The 18,744-nt window shown below is 44.2% G+C and overlaps 1 long non-coding RNA gene across 4 annotated transcripts in view; it reads left to right on the top strand.

Annotated features, from left to right (window-relative positions):
• LOC122541288 (uncharacterized) overlaps positions 1-18,744 on the top strand; it is a 612,062-nt gene that overhangs the window by 1,804 nt on the left and 591,514 nt on the right. For all 4 annotated transcript variants that reach the window (XR_015753142.1, XR_015753144.1, XR_015753141.1 and 1 more), the window contains exons 2-5: positions 3,755-4,076; positions 11,402-11,480; positions 11,860-12,033; positions 12,429-12,576. This is a non-coding gene — a long non-coding RNA (uncharacterized LOC122541288). The remainder of the gene's footprint in view (positions 1-3,754; positions 4,077-11,401; positions 11,481-11,859; positions 12,034-12,428; positions 12,577-18,744) is intronic.

Raw genomic sequence — 18,744 nt, 5'->3', positions numbered from 1 at the left:
ATCCGGCAAAGACAGAGATAGAGACAGTGAGAAGAGTTGGAACAACAGAAAGGGAGAGATGACAGAAAGTAGTGTGCTGTTGCCATGCAAACAGAATTATCTACAGATAAGAACGGCAAGATCCCAAAGAACTGAGGAAGATGCAGGGAGAGAGATGGGCGATGATGCTGGTTTTGAAAAATTGCACAGTTACGAATTTCTGACAAAAATGGAGAGGGGACAAAGAGTTTTGGAAGGGATTATTTTTTATTTACTCACAGGATGATGGTGTCGCTGGCTTTGCAGCCATTATTGCCCATTACTAATTGCCCAGAGGACAGTTAAGAATCAAACACATTGCTGTGGGTCTGGAGTCACATGCAGGCCAGACCAGGTAAGGACAACAGCTTCCTTCCATAAAGGAGATTTGATCCAGGTGGGGTTTCTTTCACCAATAAATTCATGGTTATCATTAGACTCTGAATTCCATATTTATATTGAATACAAATCCAATAACTGCCATGGCAGAATTAAAATCCAGGTTCCCAGAACATTATCAGGGTTTCTGGATTAACAGTCCAGCAATATTCCCACTAGGCCATTGCCTCTGCTACAGGAGAATATGAAGAGGGCAGAGATGTTAAGTTTGGTTAAGGGGGATTAAAGGGAAGATGTGGGAGAGACAGCTGGGAACATGGAAGTAGACATGAGAGAGGGAGTCAATGAAATCTGTGGGATCAGAATGTGCAGCAGCCCCTTCTCCAAATTTTTGCCCCTTTGACAGCCTGACCTCCAGACTTTTTTTTCCGAAAGAACAAGGAGACAGGATGGTTTATGATTGTTCTCTCCCTCTGATTCCAGTTCTGGTCTGAATCTTCCTCACTACAGAATGATTTGATTCTCTCTGTCGCTGTATTGTCCGAGTTGCAGCTCCCAAATCAAATGCTGAATCAGTCATGATCCTATTCATTTGCCTACTTCTGTTCCTATTTAGGATGGTCTTATGTTCTTAACGCTACCTCCAGCTCTTGGCCCAAACACTGGAGGTTAGGATTACACAAGCAACTGACACGGATGCTCCACTCCTCCGAGAGTTTCTGAGAGAAACAGCCTTTCAGAATTTGAGTTCCAGTCTCTGAGTGAGAAATAAAATCTCCTCAAGGGTCCTCTTAAACTCTGACCGCGAGGTGGAGTAGTCCAGTCACGGGGAAGAAAATGGCAGGCCAGATATACGCTCTTTTCCGCTCCATTTGGGAAGGACATATGTTTCCTTCATCAGCTTCCCGTGCTCTCCCTCTGGCTTGAGAGGACCAAATAGCTTTGCTACCGGCTTCTATAGAAATGCAAGTTGGCTACGACTGAGTTTTATAGGAAATACCCCTGTATTGAGGTCAGTTAGCTCAGCTGGCTAGAGTCAGTTTGCAGTACAAAATGATGCTAACAACATGAGTTCAATTCCCACGCCAGCTGGGATTACTACACAGGGCTCTCCTTCTCAACCTCTCCCCTCGCCTGAGGCATGGTGACCCTCAGATTAAACCACCACCAGCTATGCTAAGAAATAGTTTGGATAGACAAGCAGGAGGCTAGGAGAACACAGCAAGCCAAGCAGCATCAGGAAGTGGAGCAGTCCACGTTTCAGGCATAACCCTTCTTCTGGACTGGGAGTGGGGGTAAGGGGAGCTGTAAATAAAGGTAAGCGAGGATTACGGCTGGGGAGAGGGTCAGGGTGGTGAGTGGTGAATGGTGAATGCAGGTAGAGGACTTGGCCTGGTTGGTCGATGGTAGAATCATTCATGTTTGTTGCTGGAAGGTAGGGTCAGTCAGAAGAAGGGAAGCGAGGAGGAATGGCTGGAAAGGGAGTCGAGGATGGAAAGGGAGGTTATTTGAAATTGAACAACTCAATGTTGAGTCCTTCAGGCTGTTCGCTTCCCAGGCGGAAGATGAGATGTTGTTCCTCCAATTTGCTGCCTGATTCATTGTGGCAACAGAGGAAGGTCATTTCAAAGAGGGAATTGGAAGGGGAAATTGTAATGAGCGGTGACTGGGAGGTCAGGTCAGTCCTTGCCGAACTGGCTGAGATAGTCAGTGAAACATGCCCTTAGGTTACATTTGGACTTGTCAATGTAGAAAAGACCACATCGGGAGCATCAGATACAGTACACTAGGTTGGAGGAGAGGTAGATGAACATCTGTCTCACCTGGAAGGACAGTTTAGTGCCCTGGATGGAGATGCGGTGGGTGGTGTCCTGGCAGACTTTGCATCTTTTACTGTTGCAGGGGAAGGTACCAAGGGTTTAGGGGAGTTGGTGGGGAGAGTGGAAGAAACCAAAGACTGTCAAAGGGAACGGTCCTTGTGGAAGGCAGACAGAGGTGTTGAGTGGAAAGTATTCTTGTTGGTGGGATCTAGCTGGAGTTGTTGGAAGTGTTTAAGGATGATGTATTAAATACAGAGACTGGTGGGTTAGAAGGTGGGGACAAGGGTGTCCCTGTATTTATTGCGTTTGGGAAGATGTTTAGAGCAGTGGAGTGAGGAATTTTCCTGAACCCCTGCAAACTTAAAAGATGCAAAACCTGCCAGCATACTACACCATCCATCTCACCTCCATCCAGGGCACCGGACAGTCCTTCCAGGTGAGACAGAAGTTCATCTGACTCTCCTCCAACCTGGTTTACTGTATACTTTGCTCTGGATATAGTCTTCTCAATATCAGTGAGACCAAATTTAAATGAAGGGCATGTTTCGCTGAGCCTCTCAGTCAGGCCAGCAAGGGCCGACTTGACCTCCCACTGCCCACTACAATTCTGCTTCAAATTTCATCTTCGGCTTGACCATCTTCTGCCTCCCTCATTGCCACAGCAAATCAGACCGCAAATTGGAGGAAAAGCACCTCATCTTCCGCCTGGGCAGCCAACACCTGGAGGACTTAACATCGAGTCCTCCAATTTCAAGAAACCTCCATTCCCATCCCCGACTCCCTTTCCAGCACCCTTCTCCTCCCTTCCATTCCTCTGACCAATCCTTCCTGCCAGCGACCAACTGGATTCATTCCTCCCATTGACCAACCGGGCTGTACCCTCCACCTGTGGTCACTGAACACTACCTCCCCACTCCGCCCATCTCCCCACCCACAATCCTCCCCCACCCGTCCACCCCCTTTATCTGCAGCTCCCCTTCCACAACACGCTGCCCCCAGCCCTGATGAAGGGTTATACCTGAAACACTGCCTTTTCCACCTACTGATACTGCCTGTGTTCTTCCAGCCGCCTGCCTATGTGCCTTAGATTCCAGCATCTGCAGGGTTTTTTTTTTAAAAATGGCTTAGACAAATCAAGTGAACTGTCAGATGGACTGACCAAGTCTGGGAGATTTTCTCCAATGGAACAGTGGATCACCAGAAAACCATAAACACCACAAGATGAAGCAGCAGAAGTAAGTGATTCAGTCACCAAGTCTGCTTCAGCATTCAATCAGATCATGACTGATGTGATCATTCTCAATACAACTTTCCTGCCTTTAGCCCCTATTCCCACACCCCGCCCCCATTACTGAAGATAAACCTTTCCTTCACTTTGGAAGATCACGTTCCCAGTTCTTAAACACAAGTTGTAACCAACCGTGAGATCACTTGCTTGAAATAGTCAAAGTAACATGTCCAAAAAATTTTCAAGACAGCAAGAGTCTTCATAATAAGCACAGAATAAAACAAAATTGGTAGATTTGCTTAGTTGCTATCAGTGGCTCAGAAAAGTTACTTTTGCTTTATCTCCACAGATGCTCCCCAACCCGCCAAGTTGCTCCAGCGATTCCTCCCTTTCTTCCGCTTTCACCTTCAGACGACGTTCACTGGGCGGGTCCTCACTTCCTATTGGATAGAAACACAGGATTGACGGGCGATCTGACCGATCTGAGCTGGACAGGGAGCTAAGGCCCGCCCTGAAGGCGCTCGGCGACCGGCCCTTTGACGGAATCTGCGGGAACGGGCGGTGCGGCACCGAATGTTGCGCTGCTCACTGTTTACACCCAGAACCGCGAAACGGCAGGAGCGAACTGAGAGTTTATTTTTTAAACTCTTCCAATGACGGTGTGAAAACAGGTTCGTTTTTAGTCAACAAACTGTTAGTGTGCAGAGAGGTTGGGGGGCAGTTACATCAAATAAGGTTATGTTATCGGGTGGAAGGAGTCATTGAGGTCAAAATGCCAAACAAAACTCACAGTGCACGGAAACAGGCCCTTCGGCCCAAAAACAAAATCAGAAATTGCTGCAAAAGCTCAGCAGATCTGGCCGCCCCTTTGGAGAAAAATCAGAGTTAGTAACTTCCTAATGGCCGGCTCCCCAGAGATTGGCAGACTTGTGGACCAATCAGAACGGGGAGAGATCTAAGTCCCGCCCTGAAGGCGCAGCCATTCTTGAGGGACGGCGTTACCCAACTGTGCGCGAGCTCGTGGGGAGGCGCGGCGGTTTGAGGCTCCAGACTGTGCATTCGCGCTGTTTAATGCGGGAGCTGGCTGTGGGTTTTCGACTGGATCAGAGTGAGAGTTTAATTCTTTCATCCTTCCAGTGAGAAAACAACATTGATATTAGTCTAATTGTACAGTGATACTGGGGAGGAGGTCACATCAGACCGTGTCTCTATCCCAAAGAAGCAATTGAGTCACTGAGAACAAATGACAAAGAAAGAAATCAAACAGCACAGAAATAGGCTCAGCCCTAACCTGAGCCTATCCATCCTGAACTGAACTAGTCCATGTGGTTGTTTTTGGTTTATTCTGTCTAAAGCTTTCCTTTCGGGTGACATGATGGCTCAATGGTTAAAACTGCCTCACTACCAGGGACCCAGGTTTGATTCCACCCTGGGGCAATTGAGTGGAGTCTGCATGTTCTCCCTCTGTGTGTGTGAATTTTTGGTTTGGTGCTCCAGTTTCCTCCCACAATCCGAAGATGTGCAAATTAGGTGAGTTGGCCATGCTAAATAACCTATAGTATTCACTGTTGTATAGTAAGATGCATTAGCCATGAGATATGCAGGGTTATAGGGATAGGGTAGGGGGGATGGGTCTGGGTGAGATGTATTTGGAGAGTTGGTGTGGACTTGTTGGGATGAATGCCCTGTTTCCACAATGAAGGAGTTCTATATTCTATTCTATCCATGTACCTGGCCAAATGCAGTTGATACTCGGAGTTAATGGGTATCAGGACTGAATGAGATGCATCCAAGTATTTTGCGTGTAGTGAGGGGAGAAATTATGGGCTAAAGGCTTAACATTACAGTCTCCCCTGGATTCTGAGGAGGTATCAGTAGATTGGACGATTGCCAATATTTCACCATTGTTCCAAACGGGGTTCTAAGGCTAATCATGGCACTTACCGTCTTGTCAGTTTTGTTCTGGGCAGCTCTTGGCGACAATTGAATAAAGCTAGTAGTCATGTGAATAAGGTGGATTGGTTCGGAAAAATCAAGGGGAAACTGTGTATAACTAACTAGTTGATGTTTTTTGATGAATTAGAGGGAAGTGCCGATGAGGGCAAAGCTACTGATAAGGATTACTTGGATTTCCTGAAAGTAGCACATACCTACTTGTGAGGAAGTTTTTAATTCATGATACAAGAGGCAGGGGCAACATGGATACAATATTAACTGAGTTGTAGGAAAGAAAGAATATAATGTTGTTCAAAAAGGGGAGTAGGGATAACCCTAGTAACTATAGGCCGGTGAGTCTCACTTCTGTTGTGGGCAAAGTCTTAGAGAGAATTGTAAGGGATAGGATTTATGCACATCTGGATAGGCATAATGTGATCAAGGATAGTCAGCATGGTTTTGTGAAGGGCAGGTCGTGCCTCACAAACCTTATTGAATTCTTTGAAAAGGTGACGAAGGAGGTTGATGAGGGGAAAGCGGTAGATGTGGTATATATGGATTTTAGTAAGACGTTTGATTAGGTTCCCCATGGTAGGCTACTACAGAAAATACGGAGATATGGCATTGAGGGTGAGTTGGAGGTTTGGATTAGGAATTGGCTGGATGGAAGAAGACAGAGGGTAGTAGTTGATGGCAAAGTTTCTTGATGGAGTGCCGTCACTAGCGGTGTTCCGCAAGGATCTGTTTTGGGACCATTGCTGTTTGTCATTTTTATAAATGACCTGGAAGAGGGGTTAGAAGGTTGGGTGAGCAAGTTTGCGGATGATACGAAAGTCGGAGGAGTTGTTGACAGTGAGGAAGGATGTGGCAGGTTACAGCAGGATATAGAGAAGCTGCAGAGCTGGGCAGAAAGGTGGCAAATGCAATTCAATGTAGCTAAGTGTGAGGTGATTCACTTTGGGAAGAATAACAAAAAGATGGGGTACTGGGCTAATGGTCGGATACTTGGTAGTGTGGATGAGCAGAGGGATCTTGGTGTCCATGTACACAGATCTCTGAAAGTTGCCACCCAGGTAAATAGTGTGGTGAGGAAGGTATATGGCGTACTGGCTTTTATTGGTAGAGGAATTGAGTTCCGGAGTACTGAGGTCATGATGCAGTTGTATAAGACTCTGGTGCGGCCGCATCTGGAGTATTGTGTGCAGTTTTGGTCGCCATACTATAGGAAGGATGTGGAGGCACTGGAACGGGTGCAGAGGAGGTTTACCAGGATGTTGCCTGGTATGGAAGGAAGATCGTATGAGCAAAGACTGAGACACTTGGGGCTGTTTTCATTAGAGAAAAGAAGGTTTAGGGGTGACTTGATTGAGGTGTACAAGATGATTAGGGGGTTAGATAGGGTTGACAGTGTGAACCTTTTCCCGCGTATGGAGTCGGGTATTACAAGGGGGCATAGCTTTAAATTAAGGGGGGGTAGATATAGGACTGAAGTTAGGGGTAGGTTCTTCACTCAGCGAGTCGTAAGTTCATGGAATGCCCTGCCAGTAGCAGTGGTGGACTCTCCCTCTTTATGGGCATTTAAGCGGGCATTGGATAGGTATATGGAGGATAGTGGGTTAGTATAGGTTAGGTGGGCTTGGATCGGCGCAACATCGAGGGCCAAAGGGCATGTACTGCGCTGTATTCTTCTATGTTCTATGTTCTATAATGGTCAATGATTATTCGTGATAGAGGAAAGTATGGAGTGGATTTTCCAGCGGGGCAATATGGGGAAGGGCATGTTCCAGGAAGGAGGAAGGGCAAGGATGACTAGGTGAGGGACATTTGCAAAACCAGGGCGGTTGTGAATTCCATTTAAAAAAAAACACGTTTAAGTTTTAGGAAGCTAAAATTGGACAGGGCCTGTGAGGAATATAAGATCAAACAGGGAATTAGATCTAGATGAAGGAAATGAGGGTATTCTGGCTAAGTTTGCAGATGATACAAAGTTGGGAGAGGGAGTCAGGGAAACTGGAAAAGGATTTAGACTGGTTAGGAGAGTTGGTGAAGAAATGACAGATGGAATACGATGTGAGAAGGTGAGCGGTTGTGCACATTGGGAGGAAGAATAAAGGCCTAGATTATTTTCGAAATGGGAAGAAAATTTAAAGTCTCTACGACAAAGAGACTTGGGAGTTCTAATCCAGGATTCTCTCAAGGAACATTTACAGGTTAATTCAGTAGTTAGGATGGTAAATATGTTAGGATGTAGCCGTGAAACCTTCTGTTAATTAAACCAAGCACCCAGAAAAGTTCACCTTGCCTCATAATTTGTTAAAATATGCATGACAAGGAACTCCCATATTCTGCTACCTAAAGAAATAAAGTCAATTTATTATGTAATTCTAACAGTAAATATTAAACAACAACTATTCACAACTCTAAGTTTCCCTTACTCTTAACTGCTTATGAACTGCCTACAACTTGTGGGTGGCATGGTGGCACAGTGGTTAGCACTGTTGCCTCACAGCGCCAGAGACCCAGGTTCATTTCCCGCCTCAGGCGACTGACTGTGTGGAGTTTGCATGTTCTCCCCGTGTCTGCGTGGGTTTCCTCCGGGTGCTCTGGTTTCCTCCCACAGTCCAAAGATGTGGAGGCCAGGTGAATTGGCCATGCTAAATTGCCCGTAGTGTTAGGTATAAGGGTAAATGTAGGGGTATGGGTGGGTTGCGCTTCGGCGGGTCGGTGTGGACTTGTTGGGCCGAAGGGCCTGTTTCCACACTGTAATGTAATCTAAACTCTATACCAATACACTAATTCTTATTAAAATTACATCAACTTAATTTCATAACTACAGCAGGTGTCGTCTTCGATGTCTGTCTGTCTTATTCCAGCTGAAGATCTCCCTGGGTCATTGTTTTTATTTTTACTGTAAAGATGTTTCATATGAAAAGGTATTTTTGAAACAGAGTGTTCTTAATTTCTTTAGTCTGTCTTGATCGGAGTTACTCTGATTTTCAAAATGCCTGCCTTTTTTGTATATTCCAAAATTGGATCGTCTTATTGCTTCGATGTTGGCAGAACCATAAATTCAAACTCAATTGAATTTTAGTATTTAACTGGTTGAATTTTTAAACAGCAACAAACTCAAGTATCTGCTACACAACCAAATGTTACATATTTTCAATTTTCCCGTACACTCTGAGACTGCTGTCTAGTCATGTGAAACAGGTGCTTGTAAACTCTGTGCAGAACAGCATTCACTTGCTCTTAAACGTACAGTGTACACCTTCAGCTTCATTACAAACACAATTATGACATTTATTTTGAGAGGGTTTGAATATAAAAGCCGGGATGTATTTCTGAAGCTCTATATGGCTCTGGTCGGCCACATTTGGAGTGTTGTGTGTAGTTCTGGCCCTCATATCACAGGAACAATGTACCGGTCCCTGGAGTGTGTTCAGAGGAGATTAACGAGAATGGTCCGAGGAATAAAAGCGTAACATATGAGGAACGTTTGAGTACTCTGGGTCTATACTCAGTGGAGTTTAGAAGAATGAGGGGGATCAAATAGAAACTGGCAGAATACTGAATGCCCTGGACAGAGCAGATGTTGGAAAGATGTTGCCATTGCATGGAGAGACTTTGATCGGAAGACACAGCCTTGATTACAGGGAAAACCTTTCAGAACGGAGACAAGGAGAAATTTCTTGAGTGATGAATCTGTGAAATTCGTTACCCAGAAGGCTGTTGAGGCTAAGTCATTAAGTGTATTTAAGACAGTAATAGATGGAATCTTGATTTTCAGGAGGATTAAGGAGAAAACGGGGGAATGCGGTTGGGAAACTTATCAGCCATGATTGAATGGGTGAGCAGATTCAATGGACTAAATGGCCTAACTTCTATGTCTTATCGTCTTAGGGGAGCAAGATTGGGCCATGATTGGCTTGCCTGTAGAAAGCAGAGTGTAGTCGTAGTTTTGGTTTACATGAAATAGATTCGATAGATTGCTTACAGTGTGGAAACAGGCCCTTTGACCCAACAAATCCATACTGACCCGCCGAAGCGCAACCCACCCAGACCTATTCCCCTACATTTACCAATTCACCTAAGCTGCACAGTTTTGGACTGTGGGAGCAAACCAGAGCACCCGGAGGAAACCCACGCAGACACGGGGAGATGTTCAAACTCCACACAGTCAGTTGCCTTAGGCGGGAATTGAACCCGGGTCCCTGGCACCGTGAGGCAACAGTGCTAACCACTGTGCCACCGTGCCGCCCACGAAAGTAGAAAAGGGTTTTTGTGGTTGGCGGTGCATGACCAGTGGTGTTCTGCCAGGATCGATGCTGTGAACTCTAGTGTATATGATATATATAAATGACTTGGATGAAAATGTAGGTGCATGGGTTAGTAAGTTTGCAGTTGACAAAAAGATTGATAGAGTTGTGGATAGGTTAGAAGGTTTTCAAAGGGTACAGCTGGATATAGATCATTTGCAAATATGGCAGAGAAATGGCAGCTGGAGTTTGATCTGGATAACCGTGTGGTGTTGCACTTTGAGAGATCACATGTTAGGGAAAAGTATACAGTTAATAGCTGGAATCTGAATACATTATGTACAGAGGGATCATGGGGTTCAAGTCCAGATCTCCGTGAAAGCGGCCGTGCATGTAGGTAGTGTTAAGAAGGTATTTCACATGCTTGCCTTTATTTGTCAGGGAATTGATGCAACAGTCAGGATGTAATGCTGCAGCTTTACAAGACTTGCTGTGGCCACACTTAGAGAATTACATTCAGTTCTGATTGCTACGTTACAGGAAGGATGTGGAGACTTTAGAGAGGGTGCAGAGGACGTTTACCAGGATGCTGTCTGGTTTACAAGGTATGAGCAAGGGGGAGAGAATTGAAAAACTTGGCTTGTTTTTTTCAGGAGTTCCAGAACCCAAAAGGAAGATTTGAGGCAAGTTTATACACTTGAGATTAGGCAGTATCTGAGAAGCAGGTGAATTGATGTTTCGCGCCATATGCCCTTGATCAGGAATTAGGTTTTTGGGCCTGGGGAGCTGAGAGATAAATGGGAGTGGGGTTGGGGCTGAGGGGAAGGTAGCTGGGAATGTGATAGGTAAACGAAGGTTGGGGGTAAATGTGACAGGTCAGAGTGGTGGGTGGAGCGAATAGGTGGGAAGGAAGATGGACAGGTTTAAGAGGGCTGTGCCGATTTGGAGGCTTGCGACTGGGATAAAGTAGGGGGAGGGGAAATGAAAAAATGGTGAAATCCACATTGATCTTGTGTGGTTTCAGGATCCCAAGGCGTAGGGTGGTTAGGGGTTTGCTTTGAAGGATTCGCAGGCCCTGCTTGTCCTTGGTGGAGTGGGAGGGGAAGTTAAAGTCTTCGGCTACGAGGCAGTGGGATTCGTTGGTGCCCACTCCCAGAGAGGTTCTCTGAAAACATCCACAAGTTGGCATCCTGTCTCCTCCACTTCAGGTGCAACGGATACAGTAGGTGACGTGTGTGGAAGTACTGGTAAATTTCTGTTGAATATGGAATGACCCTTTGGGGCTTTGGACAGAGATAAGTAGGATATATTGGCACAGGTCTTGCGTTGACTGGGGTGGATATTGGGAGTGGAGTCTGGGATGGTGGGATGTGTCATGGGTCTGACAAGGGTTTCGCGGGTGGAATGATCTCTCCGAAACGCATGTCTCCTGGTTTCCTGTAATATTGTGCATAAATTTTGTTTTGTGGTTAGTACTGCTGCCTCACAGCTCCAGGACCCAGGTTATATTCCTGACTTGGGCAACTGTCTGTGTGGAGTTTGCACATTCTTCTCGTGTCTGCGTGGGTTTCCTCCGGGTGCTCCGGTTTCCTCCCACAGTCCAAAAATGTGCTGGTTAGGTGGTATGGCCATGCTAAATTGCCCGTAGTGTTAGGTGCAGAGGTAAATGCAGGGGAATGGGTCTGGATGGGTTACTTTTCGGAGGATTGGTGTGGACAGGTTGGGCCGAAGGGCCTATTTCCACACTGTAGGGAATCTAATCTAATAAAATAAACATGTTCTCACCAATTTTGTATCGTCTCCAGAACAATGACCTGGGAGATTAAGGAGTGAAATTACATCTGTGGCTCTAAGGAAACCAAAATGCAAATTACAGGGACTGGAGTAAGTAGCAGAATGTGAAATGTTTACAATAACCAGATGTCTGACACTGTACACTGTTAATTTTGCTATAATGTTATTAATAAAAAATGTGGAAGCTCGCATATTGTTAATAAAATGCGTACAAGTTAAACGTTATCAGTAACGACATTAATAACAAACAGTGGAAGTGAAGTTGGACAAGAGTGGAGATGTAAACATCATATTTGTCAGCTCGTGCAGGCCCGCCCAGTTATCAACCTCTGAACTGAATATGCTAAAATTCGGCTGAGCATGATACAGATGAACCAAGCAATCTCATGTATTCTGCATCCTTAAGAGACCCAATTTCATACATGGTGTGTTTCTCCCTAATGCTCATTATCCAGTTTTCTGATTTTAGTTCCCAGTCTAAACAATAAGAACCTCTCAGATTCTTGCACTGATGACCTCGCCTCTGCTGTCAGTACAAATCAGTCACTGATAATTCTGAACATGGGCTGTAATAAGCTGGGAGATTCAGGAGTGAAACGACTGTCTATGAATGAGGAATCCAAACTAAAATGCACACTGTGCGGTAAGTGTGATTGTGTTTGACATTGTCCCACAGTGTACTATACCAGTGATGATTAAAAAGCACTGCACATTATTAATTTCTATACAATTATTATGAATAATGTATCAGTGAGAATGATATATACTGTACATGACTCGCGCTATTGGTTAAAAATGGTGCATTACTTGTATCAGGAATGGTATTGTTAAATATGGTTCATTTTTATTAGAATTGATAATCATACCAGTATACTCAACATTATTTCCAGCAGTAACATTGTTCTTTATTCTGTAAATACTGCACATTGATGTCTGCAGTATCGTTTTCCATATGGAGTTTTACACATGCTCTGTTTTGTGCTATCCATCATTATTATTGTTTGACCCAATCCATAGCCTGAATTGTGTCTGTTTCAGATTCTGGCTCCTAAGATCCCATCTCTGTTGTCTATGCACGTTGGTCCATGATAGACCTGAACCAAAATGATAATAAATTGTCACAGTTGGGAGCGCAACAACTGACTGTGGCTCTGTAGAACCCAAACTGTAAAATATCGAATCTGAGGTAAGTACCAGATTGTGTGAGACTGATTATCAGAACTGGATATCTGTCACTATATGTGATAACAAATGTCTGTAATTATCCCATTAAGTGTAAATTATTTTCAGTACGAGTAATGATTATTATTTTAATAGGTTGCACATTATTACTATCAGTGATACTGTTATTCATTTAAAACAAAAAAAAGTGACCAGCAAAACTAATAGCAGCATTAAACACTCTGCATTATTATTCTTGTCAGTAAAATTATCTTCAATAATTGTTTGGCACATGATTGTTAATGCAGAGCAACCTCGCTTATCCGAATACCAATTATTCGAATACCAGATTATCCGAAGGAGATCTCGAGGTCCCGATAGAAACATTATATCAAAGACGCATTTCCAACACTGATCACGTCTTTTGTTTACAGTGATTAAACAGGCACCGTCTCCAAATGACGGATCTCCTGCCCGCTCTCTTTCCCCACATTTTCCCTGGAGTTCTACAGTGGGGTGTATCCTAAACCCCGCTTTCCCCAGATAATTTCTCTAACATTGGCCTGTACAGGGCAGAGGTGTAACCTGTCAAAACGTTGCAGTAAAAAGTTGTATGTGTGTGCGCGTGCGCACACGTTCGCACTATTTGGACACTTTCCCCACAAAGGCAGCAATAGCAGCAGGTTTGCTGACCTGAAGGGGGGAGAGGGTGGTGTTGGACGGGGTTGGGAGCGAGAGGGTGCCATGGTTGGACTTGAATGGAGGCGGTGTTGGATGGGGGTGGGGCAGTGTGCTGTTGGATGGGGTTGGGGTGGTATGCTGCTGCTGCCTCGTCTCCTGAATGGGGAGTGGACTTAAAACACTCAGAACCCTGGAGGATAGGCATTTAAACGATTAAATGAATAATTGATTATCAAACGAAATTGTGCTCGACATTTCATTCTGATAATCGAGGTTCTTCTGTATTTGTGATAGAGATATTAATAAATACTACATTAGCATCAGAAAGTGTTCAAAACCATTCACATCATCAACAGTAATTAAAATATTTCACATTAAAATAACACTGTACATTATTACCGTCAGTGATAATGTGTAACACATTATCCATTGCGTCATATTATTACAGTGTATGTTCATAAGAAATTTGGAGTGGAGCAGGCCATTCAGCCATTTGAGGCTCCTCTGCCATCCAATAAGATGAAGGCTGATTTGCCATTTCCATCTTTCTGTCCTTTCCTCGTAATCCTCGATTCCCTGACTGATCAAAAATCTATGAGGAGAAAGTGAGGACTGCAGATGCTGGAGATCAGAGCTGAAAATGTGTTGCTGGAAAAGCGCAGCAGGTCAGGCAGCATCAAAAGAGCAGGAGAATCGACGATTCGGGCATGAGCCCTTCTTCAGGAAGAATGGCTTTCCTGATGAAGGGCTCATGCCCGAAACGTCGATTCTCCTGCTCTTTGGATGCTGCCTGATCTGTTGCGCTTTTCTAGCAACACATTTTCTGATCAAAGATCTACCTCAGCTGTACATACACATGAGAGCATGGTTAGTTAGTTTGAGGATGACACCAAAATTGACATGATAGCAGTGAAGAAGGATTTCTAAGATTACAAAGGCATGTTGATCAAATGGGTCAGTGGTCTGAAAAATGGAATATGGACTTCAATCTAGATAAAGGCAAAGTATTGCATGTTGGTACAACATACAAGGAGAGGCCTTATATAATTAATATGTTGCTGGAAAAGCGCAGCAGGTCAGGCAGCATCCAAGGATCAGGAGAATCGACGTTTCGGGCATGAGCCCTTCAGGAATCCTGAAAAAGGGCTCATGCCTGAAACATCGATTCTCCTCTCCTTTGATGCTGCCTGACCTGCTGCGCCTTTCCAACAACACATTTTCAGTTCTGATCTCCAGCATCTGCAGTCCTCACTTTCTCCTTATATAATTAATGGTAAGGTCTTGGGTAGTGTTGTAGAACAGGGGACCTAGTGGGTGTAGGACATAATTCTTTGAACTTTGTGTCACATATAGACAGGATGTTTAAAAAGGAGTAAGGCACACTTGCCTTAAAGTTGTACAGGTGAGGCCTCTACTGGAATATTGTCCAGTCCTGGTCGTCAATTTATATGAATGGTATTATTAAGCTGAAGAGGGTTCAGAATAGATTTACCGGGATATTGATTGGTATAGAAGGTTTGAATCATAATTAAAAACTGGAGCGTAGGAGTTTGAGAGGTGACCTAATGCAAGTTTCTAATATAATGAGGCGTACAGATAGAGATGGTTGTCCTTTACCTGGGACAGTCGATTCCAAGACGAGTGCGCACATTTTTAAGAAAGGAGAGAGATTTGGAAAAGTCAGGGGGGTAAATGTTTTGCACAGAGGGTGGTTCACATGTGGAATGAACTTACAGAGGAAGGAGTAGATCTGGGTGCAGTTACAATGTTTAAAAGCCTTTGAATAGTCACATGAAATAGGAAAGGTTTGGAGGCATGTGGCAGGTGGGACTAGTTTGGTATTATGTTTGGTTTGGACTGGTTGGGCCAATGTTTCTGTTTCCAAGTATGCGACTTAATGACTCTGCATCCACAGATTTCTGTGGAATGGGAAGTTCCAAAGGCAATCAACCCTCAGAAAGGCAATGTCTCTTCATCTCAGTCTTACATTGGTGCCTCTTTCTTCTAAGACTATGGCTCTTTGTCCTAGACTCTCCAATGAGAGGAAACATCTTCTTGCATTTACCCTGTCAAATCTCTTAAGTATCCTAGATGTTTCAAAGAGGTCATTTCTCATTCTAACTCCAGTGAGTAGTGTCCCAGGGAGTTTAACTTTTGTTCATAAAGCAATCTCAATACCAGGGATCATCCAAGAGAACCTTCTCTGAACTGTCACCAATGAAATGAAAACTTTGCGTAAATCAGGGGAGCAAAACTGCTCCAGTACTCCCGATGTTGTCTCACCAGCACCTTGTATCGCTGCAGTTATTCTTCCCTACTTTGACAACTCATTTGGGAAATTCTATCTATGAGTGAGCACTCTAATCCAGAACCTGACGCTGATACTGGCACAATAACAGTTAACACGTTAAGTAAAATATTTCGCAAAACAATACAAAAAAACTAAATCAGAACCTTAAATTCAGAATTTTACAATGACAGAATCACATTGAACAGAATGCGGCCCATTGTGTTTGTACAACCAAAATTGTACTAAATCTACCTCAGTTCTACTTTCCAGATCTGGCCCATAGCTTGGGATGTTAGATATTTAAAGTGCTTATCCAAGTACTTTTTGAAGGTTGTGCGCTTTCCAGTCTCATCTACACTCCCGGCAGCGCTCTGCAGGCCTCCACAATCTTCCAGGCAAGAAGATCTTTCCAGCAAACTTCCTGGCCTTCAACTTAAATTAATGCCATCTTGCTTATGGCAGTTCCAGTTGTTGTTTTGTATTCAACTTGTCCTTGCCCCTCAAATAATCACATGCCCCAATTTCTGTTCTAAAGAAACCAGCCTGAGCTTATACAGCCTTCCTCTTCACAACCAGTTTGCTACAGTCTTTGCAGCATTCTGCTGAATCTCCTTCGCACTCCCTCCAGTGCAATCACACACAATGACCTTAACTGCGCACAATACTCCAGTTGTGACCGAACCTGTACTGCATGCACATCTTGTACTGCTCCAACAGGACTTGCCTGCTCTTATAATCTATACCTCAACTGTTGGAAGCACATGTCCAGTATTCCTTCTGTGCCCCATTAATCTGTCCTGCCACCTTCAGGGATCTCTGCACTATCACCTCAAGATCTTCCAGTTCATCTGAACTTCCTCATGTCCTATCATTCACTGAGTACTATCTTGTCTTGTGACTTTTGCCAAAGTGCATCACCTCACATTTATCAGGGTTACATTTCATCTGCCCATCTGACCAACCGGTTTATTTCTATCTGTAATCTAAGCCTGTATTCCTCAGGGCAACCGCCTGGTCAAAATCTGTGTCTTCTGCAAACTTACTCATCATTTCAAATTCACCCCGCATCTTCACTCCTCCCACCACCCCCTCCCCGCCGCACATACACGCATCATTTATGAGTATTATAATCAATAACGCACCCAAAACTGATCCCTGTACTATACCACAAGATCTAGTCTCCAATTACACAAACAGCCTTCTGACAACACCCTCTACCTCCTCTGACTGAACCAATGTTTGGAGCCAACTAGGTGGAACCCAGTAGGCGTTTGATAAAGTTCCCCATGGTAGGCTGATGGAGAAAGTGAAGTTGCATGGCGTCCACAGTGTACTCGCTAGATGCTTAGAGAACTGGCTGGGCAACAGGAGACAGAGAGTAGTAGTGGAAGGGAATTTATCAAAATGGACAGCTGTGACCAGCAGTGTTCCACATGGATTCCTGCTGTGACTACTGTAGTTTGTGAAATACGTAAATGATCTGGAGGTAGTTATAGGTGGTCTGATTAGCAAATTTGCTTATGACACTAAGATTGGTGATGTGCTAAATAGTAAATGGGATTGTCAGACAATGCAGCAGAATATAGATATATTGGAGAGTTCGGCAGAGAAATGGCAGATGGTGTTTAATCCGTGCAAACGTGATGCGATGCATTTTGGAAAGTTTAATTCAAGCGCGAAATATATGATAAGTGGAAAAGACCTGGGGAAAATTGTTGTGCAGAGAGATTTGTGTGTTCAGGCCCATTGTAACCTATAGGTGGCAACGCAGGCCAATAGTGTGGACAAGAAGGCTTAGGGAATGCTTTCCTTCATTGGACAGGGTATTGACTACAAGAGTTGAGACGTCATGTGACAGTTATATAAGACTTCGTTTCGGCCACATCTTGAATACTGCCTACAGTTCTGGACGCCACATTACCAAAAGGACGTGGACACGTTGGGCATGGTGCAGAAGAATTTCGCCAGGCTGTGGCCTGGTATGGAGGGCACTGGCTAAGAGGAGAGGTTGAGTAGATTAGGATTATTTTCATTAGAAAGACGAAGGTTGAGGGAGGGGAACCTGACTGAGGTCTACAAATTCATGAGAGGTATTGACAGGGTGGATAGCAAAAGCTTTTTCCCAGAATTGGGAACTCAGTTACTAGAAGTCACGAGTTGAAGCTGAAAGGGGAAAGGTTTAAGGGAGATATGCAGGGGAAATTATTTACACAGAGGTTGGTGGGTGCCTGGAACACTTTGCCAGTGGACATGATAGAGGCGGGCATGATAGCATCTTTTAAGATGTATCTAGACAGATACAGACCCTTACAAAATTGGCAACAGGTTTTGATCTGGATTGGCATAGGCTTGGAGGGCGGAAGGGCAGTTCTTGTGCTGTAATTTGCTTTTGTGTTTTTCTTTGTTCTAAGTTACTCTGGATGCCATGTGCTTTTACCTTCGTTATTAATTTCCCATGTGGGACTTTACCAATGCTGAAATCCATATCAATTACATCAATTGCCCTACCCTCAATCTATCGACCTGGTTAGTTCCTTGAAAACTCCATTAGATTTGTTCAGCATGACCTCCTTCTGACAAAGCCCATGCTGACTATCCCTGATCAAACTTTGTCCCTTAAAGGCAGATTACTTTTCTCGCTCAGAAGTTTCTCCAACAGTTTTCCTCATGCTGATGTGATAATCATGGGCCAGTTATTCCTGGTCTGTCACTACAGCTCTATTCGTGTCATCTGAGAATTTATTCATCGTATCCACTACATTTATGTCCAAATCATTGCACATCGCAAACAAAATAATTCCAGCACCGAGACCGACAGAACCCATTGCAAATAGGCATCCATTAAAAGAAACATCATTTTACCATTAGTGTATGCTTCCTCCCTCTCAGTAATTTTCAACTCCAACTTGCCACTTTACTTTTAATCTCATCGTCTCTTACTTTCACGACCTGTCCACAATCTGGGCCTTTTGAAAAAGGAACCACGTCAAAAGCATTGCTACTGTCCAAGTAGACCACATGGCAACGTCACTGGAACAAAAGTCATTGAAGCCAAAGGAGGACGTAGATATAGTTTTTTTTTAGATTAGATTACTTACAGTGTGGAAACAGGCCCTTCGGCCCAACAAGTCCACACCGACCCGCCGAAGCGTAACCCACCCATACCCCTACATTTACCCCTACCTAACACTACGGGCAATTTAGCATGGCCAATTCACCTGA

Source organism: Chiloscyllium plagiosum, unplaced genomic scaffold (assembly GCF_037043375.1).
Source record: "Chiloscyllium plagiosum isolate Xiang-an unplaced genomic scaffold, Cpla_swu_hap1 HiC_scaffold_35, whole genome shotgun sequence".
NCBI lineage: Eukaryota > Metazoa > Chordata > Chondrichthyes > Orectolobiformes > Hemiscylliidae > Chiloscyllium > Chiloscyllium plagiosum.
This window is presented reverse-complemented; position numbering and strand designations above follow the sequence as displayed.